This window comes from Lepidothrix coronata, unplaced genomic scaffold (genome assembly GCF_001604755.1).
Source record: "Lepidothrix coronata isolate B3197 unplaced genomic scaffold, Lepidothrix_coronata-1.0 Scaffold75, whole genome shotgun sequence".
Lineage (NCBI taxonomy): Eukaryota > Metazoa > Chordata > Aves > Passeriformes > Pipridae > Lepidothrix > Lepidothrix coronata.
The window spans coordinates 3,181,740-3,196,356 of record NW_016690255.1 but is presented as its reverse complement, the minus strand read 5'-3'; the positions used below and the strand labels follow the sequence as shown (position 1 = coordinate 3,196,356).

Here is a 14,617-nt window from a genome sequence, read left to right as displayed (position 1 = left end):
TGGATTTGAAAGTTTTCAGTTCCAATAAACATTTCAAGTGATTTGGAATCTGTCAAATTGGAATACTTTTGAGCTTTTCCAGTTTCTTCATATTTAGATACTTGTTTAGTTCTTACCCTCTTAATATTATCCATCGCTGCAAAAGTCCTCTGATTTAACTTTTACATTTAGTTGATGCAATCAATATAAATTTGTGTAGTTATACACATGATCTCATTGAGGTATTAAGAATGACTACATTCCTTTCCTTGCAGCTGAAGATTCACTCCAGTAAGGAATGAAGTTGTATATAGTATGCCCATTGAACCCATTTATCTGAAACTACTCAGAAATTCACAGTATGTCTTCAGGGATTCCAGAGGTCATGATTAGGAAAGACAGTTACATATCTTTAGGTTTCTTAATTACTCCTGTTTTAAAGAGTTTTATTCTCTTGACTCCTTTACCGTGACTAAACCATCTGGCTGGGACGTGTTTTATTATTTCTTAGGGACTGTGATAACATGGCTCATTTTGTGGCTTTTTTCCACAATAAACTTCATGTAATGATAGTTAGATCCTCCCAGATAAGATCATGATGTTATCCTAGTGTGAGTAGAACTTATAGTAAATGATGCAGGCATGCTTTGGACAAAATAAGCTATTTGGTATGTTTCATGGAGAATGAAACTCCCTACATGTGTTATGTGTAGGAGAAACTCTCTTGTACAATGAAAACTCTTAGAAAGGATATTTGATTTCTCTCTCCACCAGCGCGGTAGCTGTTGCCATCGGTATCACTAGGTATTGCCAATAACATTCGTGTAGAGTTGGAGAGGCAGATGAATCATGCTGCTAATTGTTGGGAGGTAATTTAAGAAATTAAGATAGAAGCATCCGAGCTATTACAATGACATTAGCCATTGCAATGGTCTAGATGACCCTTGCATCTAGAAAAGAAGTTGGAGGGCATCAAAATCTTTACACTGAGTTTGTTTTCTGCTTCCTCCAGTTTGAATACCCTACCATGACAATTGCTGACTTTCCAAATACTGTTTTGAATGGTTCTTAAAAAAACTTTTATTTGCTTTAAAGTCTAGGTTGCTCATGATTATTTAATTAGTTTTTCTTTTAAATAAATAATTTTTAGTCTTCTGAGAAAACTATAGAACAGTACGAATGTTTCCTTTCTCTCTTCTGTTCAGATCCTGACTGTTTATTGATTTTAATTCTTGAGAACAAGAAGTATTATTTAATTATTATCAGTGAGCATCATCAATTTTCTCACCTTTCCTTCTATGAAGAAAATTCCTTTCTTCATAGAGTTACTAGGATGGTTATTACTGTTGTTTCTGTCAAGCTCTGACAATGAATTTTATTAACAAGATTTAGTTCCCTCATGAAAACAATGAGTAACAGTTCAGTTCTAGGATATGTACAGGTGACAAGACAATAAAAAGTTATTAATATTTTTGTACAGAAATGACCCATATAATTATTGCATATTCATGATTATTTTTTTTTTTCACTCAGTTTCTAGGGACCTATTCAAGTTTGGTCAAACCATAAAAGTGGGTCTGGTTTTATTTAGAAAAGAAGTCAGGTAAAACTGCTACACCTAGTGGAAAACTTAATGAATTCTTTGTGCCTTCTTTTTGTAGATCGAATAGTTTAAAGAAAACAACAACATGAAAACTGTATTTTTGCTTCATGTTCCAAATTCGTTGAAGAGGTAATACTCCTTATACAGAAATATGCACATTAAGCAAAGCTGTCAGTCTTTTTTCCCAGAGCACTTTTGAGTGCTCTGTTAAATTCAGTCATTCTATATTTATATCTCATAATTCCTCAACTAAGTACAATTTCACAAACAATTGAAATAACATTCCCCATGTCTCCACTCATCATGTCCTTTGTTCTTTTAATGTAACTGGACAAAAAACCTATTTTATCTCATTCTGACTGTACACAATAGTCTTAAAAGTTTTATTTAAGCAGCAAAAGAAGCAGAACTCAGAGTGAATGCACTTTCAATTCATGACCTCACATTGTCTTAGTTTTCACCAGGTTCATACATGTGTCTTATGTCTGATAGATTTATTTGCCTACAGTGTGTAAATTATATGTTTAGGGCTTTTTTTGCCATACCTAATTATAGAAAAGATTCCTTTATTCAATTATTTAAAAGGAATCATTTGCAAAATTCCTGAAGACAAGAGTTTATTCTAATTATTTTTTTCAGAGTTTTTGACTACTTTCAGTTCCTGTCTTCCAGAACTAACATATCATCTAGTAAACAAAAGAGAAATTATGTTGCTGAAATGATTGGGTTCAAGTTTTGAACAAAAAAAGAAATACATGTAATAGTATTGCAAAGTTAGAAATAGAAATAACTGTCCTTTTCTGGAGGAAATATTGCCAACTATGTCAATGTCACTAACCTGTCAACTGATGCTATAATATTTTATTCTTCTTTCCAAGGTAATCAAGTAACAGTATCTGTAGAACAGCAGTTTCTACTGTGATTGATAACAGTCAGAAATACAGTACAATCATAGTAACTTAAAAGTGTGTCATGTTTGTATGGAGTCATAAGAATAAAAGAATAGATATGGAAGACAGTTTTTTCAATGTCCTTTTTTTTAAATACATTATTATTCTATACAAATTATTTCTCTTTTGCAACTAGTCGTATAAAATTTGAACAGAAATCTGCTTTTTCCATTGCAATTTGTATTTCAAGTCACATTTTCAATATGGGACCTTCTGCAAGTCCGATTCATATTTCCTGTAATGTAAATTTGTTTCATGTAATGCTCAGTAACACAGATAGTCTGATTAATGAGAACATACTACACTGTGATTGAGTACCTTTCCAGAAAATCAATATTTTTTTAAACTAGCGTAATATATAGAATTTCATGTCAGTTTAGCAAACCAAACAAATGTTATTTTTTTTTTATTAATTTTGGTATCTCAAACATTTTTGTTTCAGTAAGACATGTTTTCAAGAACTGTAGTTTATGACACTTTATGCAGTATTGCAAATTATTAAGTGCTTTTGAATTATCTTGGACAAAATGACAAAATGTTAACCAACAAGAAACAATTCAGTATGCCAGTCATCATCTCCTTCTACTGCCTTTGTCCAGAAAAGAATTAGAATTTTTTACAAGTAGCTTGATACTGATCAGAACAGTTTCTAAGCCATAATGTCAACTCTCTCATTAAAAGCTTCTTAAATATTGTCATTATGGCTTTGTATCATTTTCAGAAATAAAAATTTAAGATTTTGACCCCATAAGTTATGCTTTTTAGAAACTTAATTGCCACATTATATTCACTTTACCATTCAAGACTCATATTTGTTCTTGAGACTAAGAATACAGTCCATCAACAGCCTCTGAAAGTACAGAAGGCATTGAGCATGGAAACCAGCTCAAGCTCGGATAAAACCTTTACAAAAATGCTGGTCATACATCATTTGCTAATGTATCAAAACCAGAAAAGAATAGTTTCAGCCATTATTAGTTTTCATTGCAGAGATTTCATAGCGCTCAAATTACATTTCTGTAATGGAAGTTAAATGTGTCCTATTTCTAAACCATCTCTGTACTATATTGCATTTCCAGTCTTGTGACATGTTTAGTTGGCAGTGACACAGAAACTGGAGAAATACATTAGGATAAAGAAACGTCCTTCTCTGTGATTAGAAGGAAAGAGCTATGTGATGTCCTGTTGTCCTTAAACTGTTATATAACATTTTAATGGAAGAATTTCAAGGTAGCTAAGACAATGGGATTTCTGTGGATAGCCTAGAATATACTGTGCAATGATACATCTGCCATAAAATCTGACGACTTTAATTTCAGGCATGAAAAGGAGGATACTACTCTTTGAAGTTAAACATTTCAAAAAGTGAAATATGTACATGTATAGAAGACAGCTTGAAATATTCTTGGATGTTACTTTGCATTATAACCAACATCAAAGTAAAAATGTGCTTAGGATACTTGAAAATTAGTCTATTTATTTTCAGCTTGATGTTTTGCTAAATTAGATTCAAAAACTACAACAGTGCCTGAATAAGCAGAAAGAAGCAAAAGAAAATCTGCAAATTCAGTTTAGGCATTTGAAAAGTACATAGATGACTTTAATAGCTGGGTCTTAATGGGGATGTTAAAATGGGTAGATTAAGGAAGATGTATTGTAAGTCAACTTGTTCTACAGTTTACAGCAATATTTATAGTGAAAATATTTTGTTTAATTTTCTGTTCTGCATCTATGTTTTAAATACAAAATGTTGGCTTTAATGGTGAATGGATGTAACAATGTTAAGACAAAGTACAGGCAAACAGTGGTGTTTCTAAAAGGAAAATAGATCATACTCCTGTGTCAGGTTCTTCATGAGAGACAGCTAATTGTGGATATTCATATTGTGCCTATAGATGCTGTTCCTAATTGCTCTTGGAGAAAATAAAATTATTTGGCATAGATATTACATAACTGGTATAAAAAATTAATTGCACAGCAATGAAAAGACTAATTGAAAAGAAGTCTACACAGAAAATCGTAACAGATAAGTCTGATATCCCTTTGTGTTAACCCCTTTAATGATTGGTTTGTTTCTCAGTATAAGAGTACAACCTCAAGGGGATCTTACACTGAATGAGGAGTGCTGATTCTTAGAATGGTTAATTTAATCTAATCAATAATATTAAAGCTGTGTTTCTTTATGGGAATAAGAACATTTGATTTTCCAGGAAGTTGATTGGAACAAAAGTGTTCTGGAATAATATCCCTAGGGAGAAATGTAATAATCTTCAAAAAATCTTCTCCAGAAAACCTCAGTCCAGACAAACCTGTTTCCCCTACAGGTTATAGCTGATCCTAAGACTGAGTAGGTTCTCTTGTCATGGAAATATACTCAGTCATTATATCGAGTTTACTGTAGCATACTTTTATTGCATGGACATGGCTAGGCCACATCAAATAGCAGATTACTCCAAAATTTGATGTCCTTTGTATTATCACATTCAGAATTAATTTCAATATATTGGATGCAATGCAATAGTCAGCTGCTTTATTCTTAAGTAACAGGTTTTTTTTTCCTGTATTCTGTGGATGTACTTTATGAAATCCAACTGTTCACCTTCTAATGCCACATAATCCTAATAAACATGACAGCATATTTTTGACAGAGATGGATATTCAGAACAGCAAACAATGAAAGATCAGAGAAATAGCATTGTGTGTGCTAGCACATATGTTATTTCTGACACAATAAAATTAACAGCTGCTCTTTTCTTTTTAACATCATGTTTATGTACTTTGCAGCTTTATCAAAGTCTGAGTGTTATAGACTAGCATTTAAACCAAGAAATGAATGAAAGCTCCTTTGTATAGGAGACAATTAGCAATGTGTTAAATCAAAAAGATTTAACATTTATACCATTTCTAAATATCCCTTTAGTTATTTTCCACTATCTTATGAAAGAGCAGATCAGCTGGCTATGCAAGTTTTTTAATGGCAATGCTGCCAGCCACGTTACAGAAACAGGTTACCACAAGTAACCAGCTAAGCTCTTAAATGCAATATTCTTCTTGATTTTGTGGTGTTACCTTCTCAGGATAGCTGAAGGCTTATGGATTTAATAAAACAAGAAGGTGTTAATTAATACACTAAAATTGGCAGACAACTTTGTGGGGTCTGAGTGTACTTTGGACAGAATCTGTAGGTATTGGAAAAGCTCCAAACCACATAGGAGACCTCTATATTCATGCCAGCAGATGGGATTTTGTTTGAAAATGCAGGGTTGCAATAAAAATTTGGGCTACTGCTGGAGTTGTTTGGTTTCATGAGCTTTTAATGACCAGTTGTTTTCTGTATCCATGGTTACCTTGAATGTTAAAACATCCTTTTTCAAACAGTTTATCCGTATACTACTATTTATGTATTTTGTAGTGCTACATATAACTATTGAACAATATTAAAGACAGGTGTGAAATAGTGCAATTCTGTTTTTACCTAAGCAAATACACATGGGTAAAAAAGCCTAGGTGTGTAGCAATCCAGAATTTGGATACCAGAAAAAGAAACTACTGGGCCTCAGCAGAAAGCCTTAGCTGGGGAAAAAACCTGCATTTGAGGACCAGACAGAATGTCACCTGTTTGGAATGTCCTGCCAAGATACAGAGACACCGTGCTGTGATATTATCAAGCCTCTATATAAAATCCATTGTTGATTTCTCCCTCTCTGTGTATCCTCTGTATTCTGTAAACTTGAAAATCTCTCCTCCATGTAAATCCTCAAAAATGTAATCCTAAAATAAGTGAGTTTTCCCCATGATGTAAGTGCTAAACCCAAAAGGTGTAACTTGGGTTTTTCCCTTGCCTCATCTTTGCAAAACCCCCTGTTTGAAATAGCTTGGTCCCCCTACGAATATGTAGACTCGAGACCCTTAAAATATCAGCCTGTATGTCCAATAAACCATTTCAGTTTTTGCCCCATAACTGGGATCGTGTTAGTTTTCTTGACTCCCACATAGGTGCATCTAAATGAAAAAAAGAAGCTTATTTATTTATAGGTCTTTTACTAATTAATACTAATGAAGAAATCAGTTACTATATAGTCTAATAATGGTCTTACATGAAAAAAAAATGTGACCATCAATGAGAAATTCACCATTTCAAGAAAAGGAATATATTTAAATATTACACAGTGCAATGTGTTGGCATTTTTACTTAAGTACTGATGTTAAGTTATAGAAATTATAGGCTGAGAGTTATGAAGTCTCAATAGACAATAATTACACATGGAATTGTCACAGAACATTATGTAGCTAGTAAGACAGATAGAGATTTTTGGGACTACAACAGCCTTAGTCTTTGTATACAGCTTCAATTAAGTATCTTTTTAACATATTTTTTTAGGAAAAAAAAGTTAATAGTATTTTCAGGATGCCAGTTTTTTTGTATTATGCACTTGAATTATTGCAGTTAAGCACTGTATTTAGCACTTGCTTGCAGCTTCTTGTATACTCAATGATTTCAATCTTTTAACTATGTTTATATACTTCCAACCAGTTCAAGACATTTTCTAGAGTTTTTCTGCTAAAAGTGCCCTGTTGTGCCCTGCAGTCAACTAAAAGTCGCTTAGTATTTTAAATTGAGTTAATAGTGAGGAGAAGATAGTATATCTGGAAGGAATCAAGATGCCTTAACGTGTATGATACAGTTCCTCATAAAAGAGAATATCATGTTTAATCTGCTTCTCTCTGAGTCTTGAGGGCAGCCAAGTGAACTGCCATCATGCATTTCAGAAGCAAAATCTTCAAGCCTTCAGAAGACCATTTTATGACAATATATTTATTTTTTCATCTTTGGATAACGATTCCACTTAACACCATAAAAGTGTTTTATAATATATAAGAAATACAGATATTATTTAGATTGAGTCATTATTCATTTTTTTATACAAATCAAAATTACTTTGAAAGTGTAGTTTACTTCAGAGATCTTTCCAACTTTGGCTGATATTTTTAAAATTTTTGTGGTTTATATTTTAAATAAAAAAAGAATATTTTCAAAAAGATGTGTTTTAATGCCCACTAGATTTAGTAGATTAGCTTCTGTTCAAGAAACTAAACTGTAAGGGACAAAGTTGATATGCAAATTTTGCCCTACTTTGCACATTACCCTTAACTAGACTGAGTTTATAGTTTTAAGTAAATGTTCACTGATTTAATTTGAAGGAAATTTGTATTTCAATTAGAGGTAAATTTTTATTGACACAAGGGGTTCACAGTTTAGCCTTTATGCAGTCAGGATCTTGGCTGTGTAATTGTCTAATTTAGTGTCTTCCAGTATTTTAAGATTGATTCATTTTGTAGTGTTACTCAGAAAAACAGATTTTGCTTTCCCAGTAAATATGTGAAACAGCATACCTATGATAAATTTAGGTTTTGATATCAAAAAAAGTGATATATTTATGTTGGGAATTGTACTGAAGAATGTCTGAACTCAAAAAATCTACTTTAAACTAAAAAGCCTCTCTTAGACTTGCTGTGACTTTTTGGCAAAGGCAGATCCCAGTTAATTTCAAGCTAAATAGTTTTGAAAGATTCAGGTAAGGCATAGTAATGTCAAAAAGAAAAAGAAATAACTCGATAATAATCTTTCCATTTCTCATTATGTCTAATTATATACGTCTACTGGATAAGATATCTTCATTATGTTATGAAAGCACCATTTATTGTTAGTGACATGAATGAACTGCTCTGGGTTACCAGTTGGCTGATTAGACTAGGATTTGAGACATGCTGTTCTCTGACAGTGACTCTGCAGTAGATCTTGGATCAATCACTTCTCTGGTGATTTTCACTTCTTGAATCAATCACTTCTCCCCTCTTCTACATCCTCTCTTTGTCTCTTCATTTTAATTTTCTTGTCTTTTTAGACTATGAAGTACTCCTTATTATGCACTTCTGTAACATCTAGAACAGTTGGGATTTGAATTTGGCTGTAATTTTAGCGCTTCAGCATATAAATATTCCTGAAGGACTTCAAAATCACTGAGGTTATGATAATTACAATTATATGAAGTGTTTAAGATAAAATAATATTCCTGAGTCAATGTTATAAAAATTGAGCCTGTTGGGTTCTAAAATATTTAGCATGAGGTTTCTCTCAGAACATTTCTGCATTTTATTGTTGGAGGATGCACCAAATCTGATTTTCTTATTTGTGTTCTCATAGAGGAAAAAAGATATTGCAGCCAATTACTCTGCTGGTCTCTTTCTTTCTCTCTCCCCTTCTCCCTTGTGTTAACCCTGTCTTGACTTTCTTTTTTCTTTTTACAATTGCAAATTTCTATTCCAGATGAGAAGGAAGACTGTTAACACTTCACTCTCTTCTGCATGGTAGCTTGCTGGTTGCTCCGCCTCTTTACTGATGGTGTTCTGGCAGCAAGTGGGTAGTAACCCCTTATTCTCTCTCTCAGTCTCATTTTTTGGTGGTCTTGTTTTGGGGTTTTTCTTGGTGCTACTTTTTGTTTTTAAGACGGGCAAGAAGTTATCAGATGTCTTTTGATATCATGGAAATGGTTAAATGAAATTTTGACTTTGCTAAAAGTTAAATAATGTAAAATTGATGTTTTCTTTAATTCAGGTTATCATAATACTCCATTCAGATGCCAGTATTTGACTAACTGTTCCAGAGCATTTAAAAGTGCATAAAAATAAGTTCCATTAATTCAAAGGCTGTTGCTGGTTTTGTGAGTTCCAGATCAATCAACTGGGAACACGATGAAAACAGAAATGTCCATATATTTTACTCTGCACTTGTTTAGACATGTTGGAAATGAGAATCTGTCTCACAGTCAGCTGGAGGTAACAAAATGCACTGATAGTGTACGCTGGGAAGGAAGATGCTTCAGTGTTGTTTTGGAGAAGTAGCATTAAGCATAAAGAAAGTGCTTGTATTTTGAACTTCGATGTTTTATGTAAAGTAGACTTTTGATATTTAAATGCAAAATATAAAAGTCAGTTAGAGATCACTCATGGAAAAAAAGCAACCCACACACAAAAAAACCCAAACACTAATAAAATTTGAACTATTTTGTGTAAATCTTTTTATAGTTCTTAATGATTACAATATTACAACATCATAGTTCTTATATATTCAGTCTTCTGGGCAATCAGACATGGTACTTTTAGCAATAGATCTTATGCCTAATATATGGTAATATCTTGATTTCAGCATCTTGACACAACTTAATCTGGCTACATTTAAGTACATCTAGTACCAAGAACCAAAAAATATTTTGACTTATTCTTTTCAGTTTGAATTATATTTATCTGTAACCAATAGTACATAGCTGCAGCAAAGAATCCCAAACTTGCAATAAAACATAAATTCTAGTAATAATTGAATAATTAATACATAACAAAATAAAATTCAAGAATATTACCAAATTCAGAATGAGTCTAGGAAGGACAGCTAGATGATGTTTAAGAATTGTTTTTGGCTCAGTTTTTCTGTATGGATAAATTTTCTGTGTGTTCTTTACTATAACTCTGCTCACTAGATTAAAAATTAGAGAAATAAATGTGTTTAAAGTTTGCATTTACTTCTCACTGACTTGTTGTAGAAGGTTTCTTTGTAATACTTACTCTCATATGAATTTCATGTACCAATAATACTCAATACATTCTGGTTTTACTAACTTTACTAAGTACTTTAATTCACAGGGTAGGATGACAACGCTACCTAACCATTCTTCCAGTAAATGAAGTCAAATAAATCATAAGTATGTTATTTTTCTCCTTTAGAATGGGCTTTGTGGTTCTGCTGTTCATATAAAATATCACAGAGAGGTCAGGGAGTAGACTCTGTATCTCTCCAGGCATTTTATCTCATTTTAGAAGGGGTACTGATAATAAATCATCCAGAAACAATTTTACTCCCATTTTCTCACTATGGTACTATTCTGCCAACTTGTCTTCTTTTTTAGTAGCCAAGCATTTATTTTTTTTTACATGTGTACTAAAATATTTTCCTTCCTTGAGCTCAGGGTCTGAGTCCATGAAAATCCACCTTTGAACACTGAAGTATGCTGTTTCCTCTGTGAGATAGCTCTGAACTTCAAATAATTGACTGTTCATATTTGATAGATTCTTACCCCTATATCTTCATATATTTTGAGTCTGACTTTTGAAATCCTACTATTACAGCTATTTGAACAGTGTAATATTTTTAGGTGAATCATACAAAAACAGATCAACTTGACATATTTCACATTCATTTATGTGTAATAAATGTTGTGATCAAGTTTGTTATGCTGTTTACAAAGGTAGTAGTTGTGACTTGGAGTCAGACTTTGGAAGTGGTATTCATATCTTCAAGCACAGAAATTTTTAGAAGAAAAAATCAAGAAATTATTACTCATAGGATATTTTTTAAAGTCAGTAAATATGACAAACTTCTGATGTTTCCAAACTATTAGGAGTGGGACAGGGTAAGAAGGGAGTTGTTTGTATGCTAGCATGTATGTATAATACTTTTGTGTATTACTGTGCTTTTAAATAACTTTATAGAAAATCTAAAATAACTTGGAAACTGTCAAAATAACAAATCTGATAGTTGGAATTATGCCAAATTTCTCCATGAAAATATGAAATGCTTCAGTAAAAAAAAAGTTTTACTTTCAATTAATGATTTTTCCATTTATTTCTGGCTACCTCATTCTCTTCTTATGCAAAGCACTGTCTCCCTGTGTAACATTAATGCAACATTTGAAATCAAGGTTTCCTTTAACTTCTGTGTTTATCCTAAGTTTTATGAGAGATATTTTTACACAAATGTCATTTGACTTATCCTAACAGACACTTATCCTAACTTACTTACTGTAAGTTTTCTATTATATCGTCTTTAGAAATCTAGAAGTGATGTTCAATTGTAATTAAAGTTCTGGTGAAAAATGGGAACGTGTCGCTGTGTGTTGGTGCTATTGCAACAGAAAAGCATAGACGCAGTGAGATCTCTCATGAAAAAACCAGGTAATGAAGAACAGGAGTAGAATAATAAAAAGCAAAATATTCTGAAAATTAATGAAACAAATTTCCCTTTGGACATTCAGTAGACTGTTACAAGTCTGTGGATGTTGATTATTTAAGGTGAAGACAGAGTGTTGAATACTTTGTCTTTCAAAGATCTTTGTCACCAACACCAGTAAAAATAGAGCAGATTTTCATTGAGCGTGTTTGATCTTCAAAGTGTATGGCTGTGCTGAGTAGATGAGTATAGATTTGTAGATGTGTGCATGGGAGTTCTGTTTAGTGTTTGTTACAAATCTCTACCTGCAGACAAAGATTTGTGACTAACAGAGGCTTTGAAACATAAATATCAGAAATCTCAGCAAGGAAGAAACTTCTCTTTCCATTATTTTGTAATTGTGCTAGGAATTGGGCTTTCTTTTTTTTTTTCTTTAATAAACTTTTTTTAGCTTTATCACAAGGGTTGGCTGGGTAGAGTGCATAAAGAGAAACCCCACGGTCTACTGGTTAAGTTCTTTGTGTCACAAAGGAATTAAAATAAAAATCAGACTTAATCAAGCCTCATGAATGAATAATCAGGTTGAACATTAAATCTTAATTGCTTTTTCTAAAATATAACAAAATTATTTAAGTCATTGTTGCAGTGAGGCAGCATTTACATTAGCACTTCTCAGTCCAATAATATTTCATGTTCCTTAATATGGTTAATGAGTGGCCTTTTAATTCCTCTCATTATTTATTATCTTTCATATATCAAAATGTTTACGTATTTTTTTAGAACCATGTGGAAAAAAAAACCTTTATGGGTTTACTCTCTCTGATANTCCATGAACTACGCAGCAACATGATCCACCTGAATTATTTCAGTAAAATTTTCTTCACTGTTGTTGTACACTTGAAATAATTTATATTACCTGATCCTACAAATGCTGCATCTTTTTTTGCAATTGATCAAAAAACCATTTAGCAGCTTTGGAAAAGCAGCATACTTCTAATGAGTTATGAAGATTAATAGAGGTGTTCTGTCTTGAAAAGAATAAATGTACAAATGACTTTTTTAACAAAAAATTCAGATTTAAAATTGAATTTGTGAAATGTAAGGAAAACTGAAGGTTCACATGTCCTATAAACAGAACAAATAGAATATTATTAGATTATTAGAAAGGAAATGACTTTGTGTTGTTTGCAGAAGAAACTTTGATGTGATGGTTGTAAATGACAGAAAATGACAGTAAAGCAAATAGAAGAAGTGATGTGAATGGTTGATAACAGAAGTTGAAGATTATTTTAGTTAGAAATGCATGCATTATTTTTTAATCATAATTTGCAGGAAATATATCTTTTCCAGAATAAAGTAGTATTCAAATTAAAGAGGGTCGAATCTAGCTACTAAAGGAGTTTTTTGGGGGGTGTGTGGGGCAGGGAGGGGTGTATGTAAGTCACTTTTCACATCGCTAAACAGTTCTAGATGAATACCAACTGTCTCTAGGGTGGCACTAACAGTTACTAATTAGCAATTGTCTAACAGATAATAAGAAGTTGCATTTGTCATGTTGAACTGAATGCTAATATTCTCACATCTATCAAAAATAATAAAGAAAACCAGATGCATGACTTGACTATGCTGTCAAACTTAAATACAAATATAGTCACCTAACCAAAGATGATGTTTGTGCCATGCCTTCAGAGGCACATTTTTCCTTATAATTCTTGAAATTGGAATATTAATGGTTATAATGACATAAATTCCACAACCACTATAAGAAAAAGTTAATCATTAACTGGAATCACTTTCTGATAAATACACTTTTTAAAAGTACACAGATTCTAATGGATTAAGTACTTTCACTGAAATATTTCTGATCAAAAGTAGAGACATATGAATGCTTTTATTTTTTCTGTAATCAAGAAAACTTCTCATTGAATACCTGGATAATTCTAAGAAAAGAAGATTTAATTAGCTTAAAAGTTTGTGGAGAAATGTATAGTAGCCCTTCTGTCCAAGCCACTGAAGCCATTTATTAACACTTTTTTCCAAAGGGCTTTTCCCCTTGTCCATTAATAAAGCTAATTTGTTAACTTTTAATATTCAGCATAGTTTTTACTGTTATTCCTAATTTTTCTGTCACTGGCATTTTGATGAGAAAAGTATATTATCATAGGTGCTTCACTCTAATTTGCATCAAACTAACTGAATTGTTTGGTTTACCAGATATATTCCAGTTTATTACTAAGAAAAAATATTTAAATAGGTTTTAGGAAAAGAGAGATCAGACTCAAATTCCCTTACACATTCCTGTTTCTTTGTATTCAAGTCAGTTAATAATTTCATGTAGAATACTGAGACAGTTCTTCTCATGGACAGAATCAAAGAATCTGTCCTCTTAGATGAGTAGCATTAGCCGTGAAGTTCCTGTATACTCTTGCCCGGGATTTCAACTTATTCATTACAGAATTAAATTATTCTGACACACGTGGTCTATCAATTTCACTTTACTTAGACATTTACTTTGTAACTTACAGTTCCATTAGGCAGAAAATGTAGGTTCAAACCCATTTAGACAAAGAATTTAATCTAGTTCTAACCTTCAAACAATGCATACTAATCATAATACAAGAGCTGACTTTCCAGGCCACCATAAAAGCACTATGTGTTTTTCAATCTTTTAAGGGTAATGAATTGCCACCAAAGAATGATCTCCTGGTCAAGTGATCTGGATTTGTCAGTGGTTTATGGTCTGCTTTTTTGAATTACTCATGACTAGGAAAAAAACTTCTGATTATAATGAAACTTTTCAGAACTGAAATTCGTATTTGCAAGTAGTGACTCTAATTTGTTCTAATAACTTCATAGTTGTGCCCAAGTAGTGATATTTAGTGTGTATTTCATATTGTTGATACTTACTCATTCCCAAGGTGACATCGTATTTGGCATAAAAGGATAATATTGAGTTGTACAATGTATTCAGAATAGTTCAGGGTGTTTATGGATTCTGGTTCAGGTCCTTAGGATGAACTGTGTAGACATCAGCAACCATTGTTATTTCTCTATTTTAATGTGTATTTAACACATTATCTCATC

At 32.3% G+C, this 14,617-nt stretch overlaps 1 protein-coding gene across 1 annotated transcript in view; it reads left to right on the top strand.

Moving 5' to 3' along the window:
• Positions 1-14,617, top strand: part of CCDC102B (coiled-coil domain containing 102B) — a 147,112-nt gene that overhangs the window by 94,416 nt on the left and 38,079 nt on the right. The gene's annotated exons all lie outside the window — the stretch shown is intronic.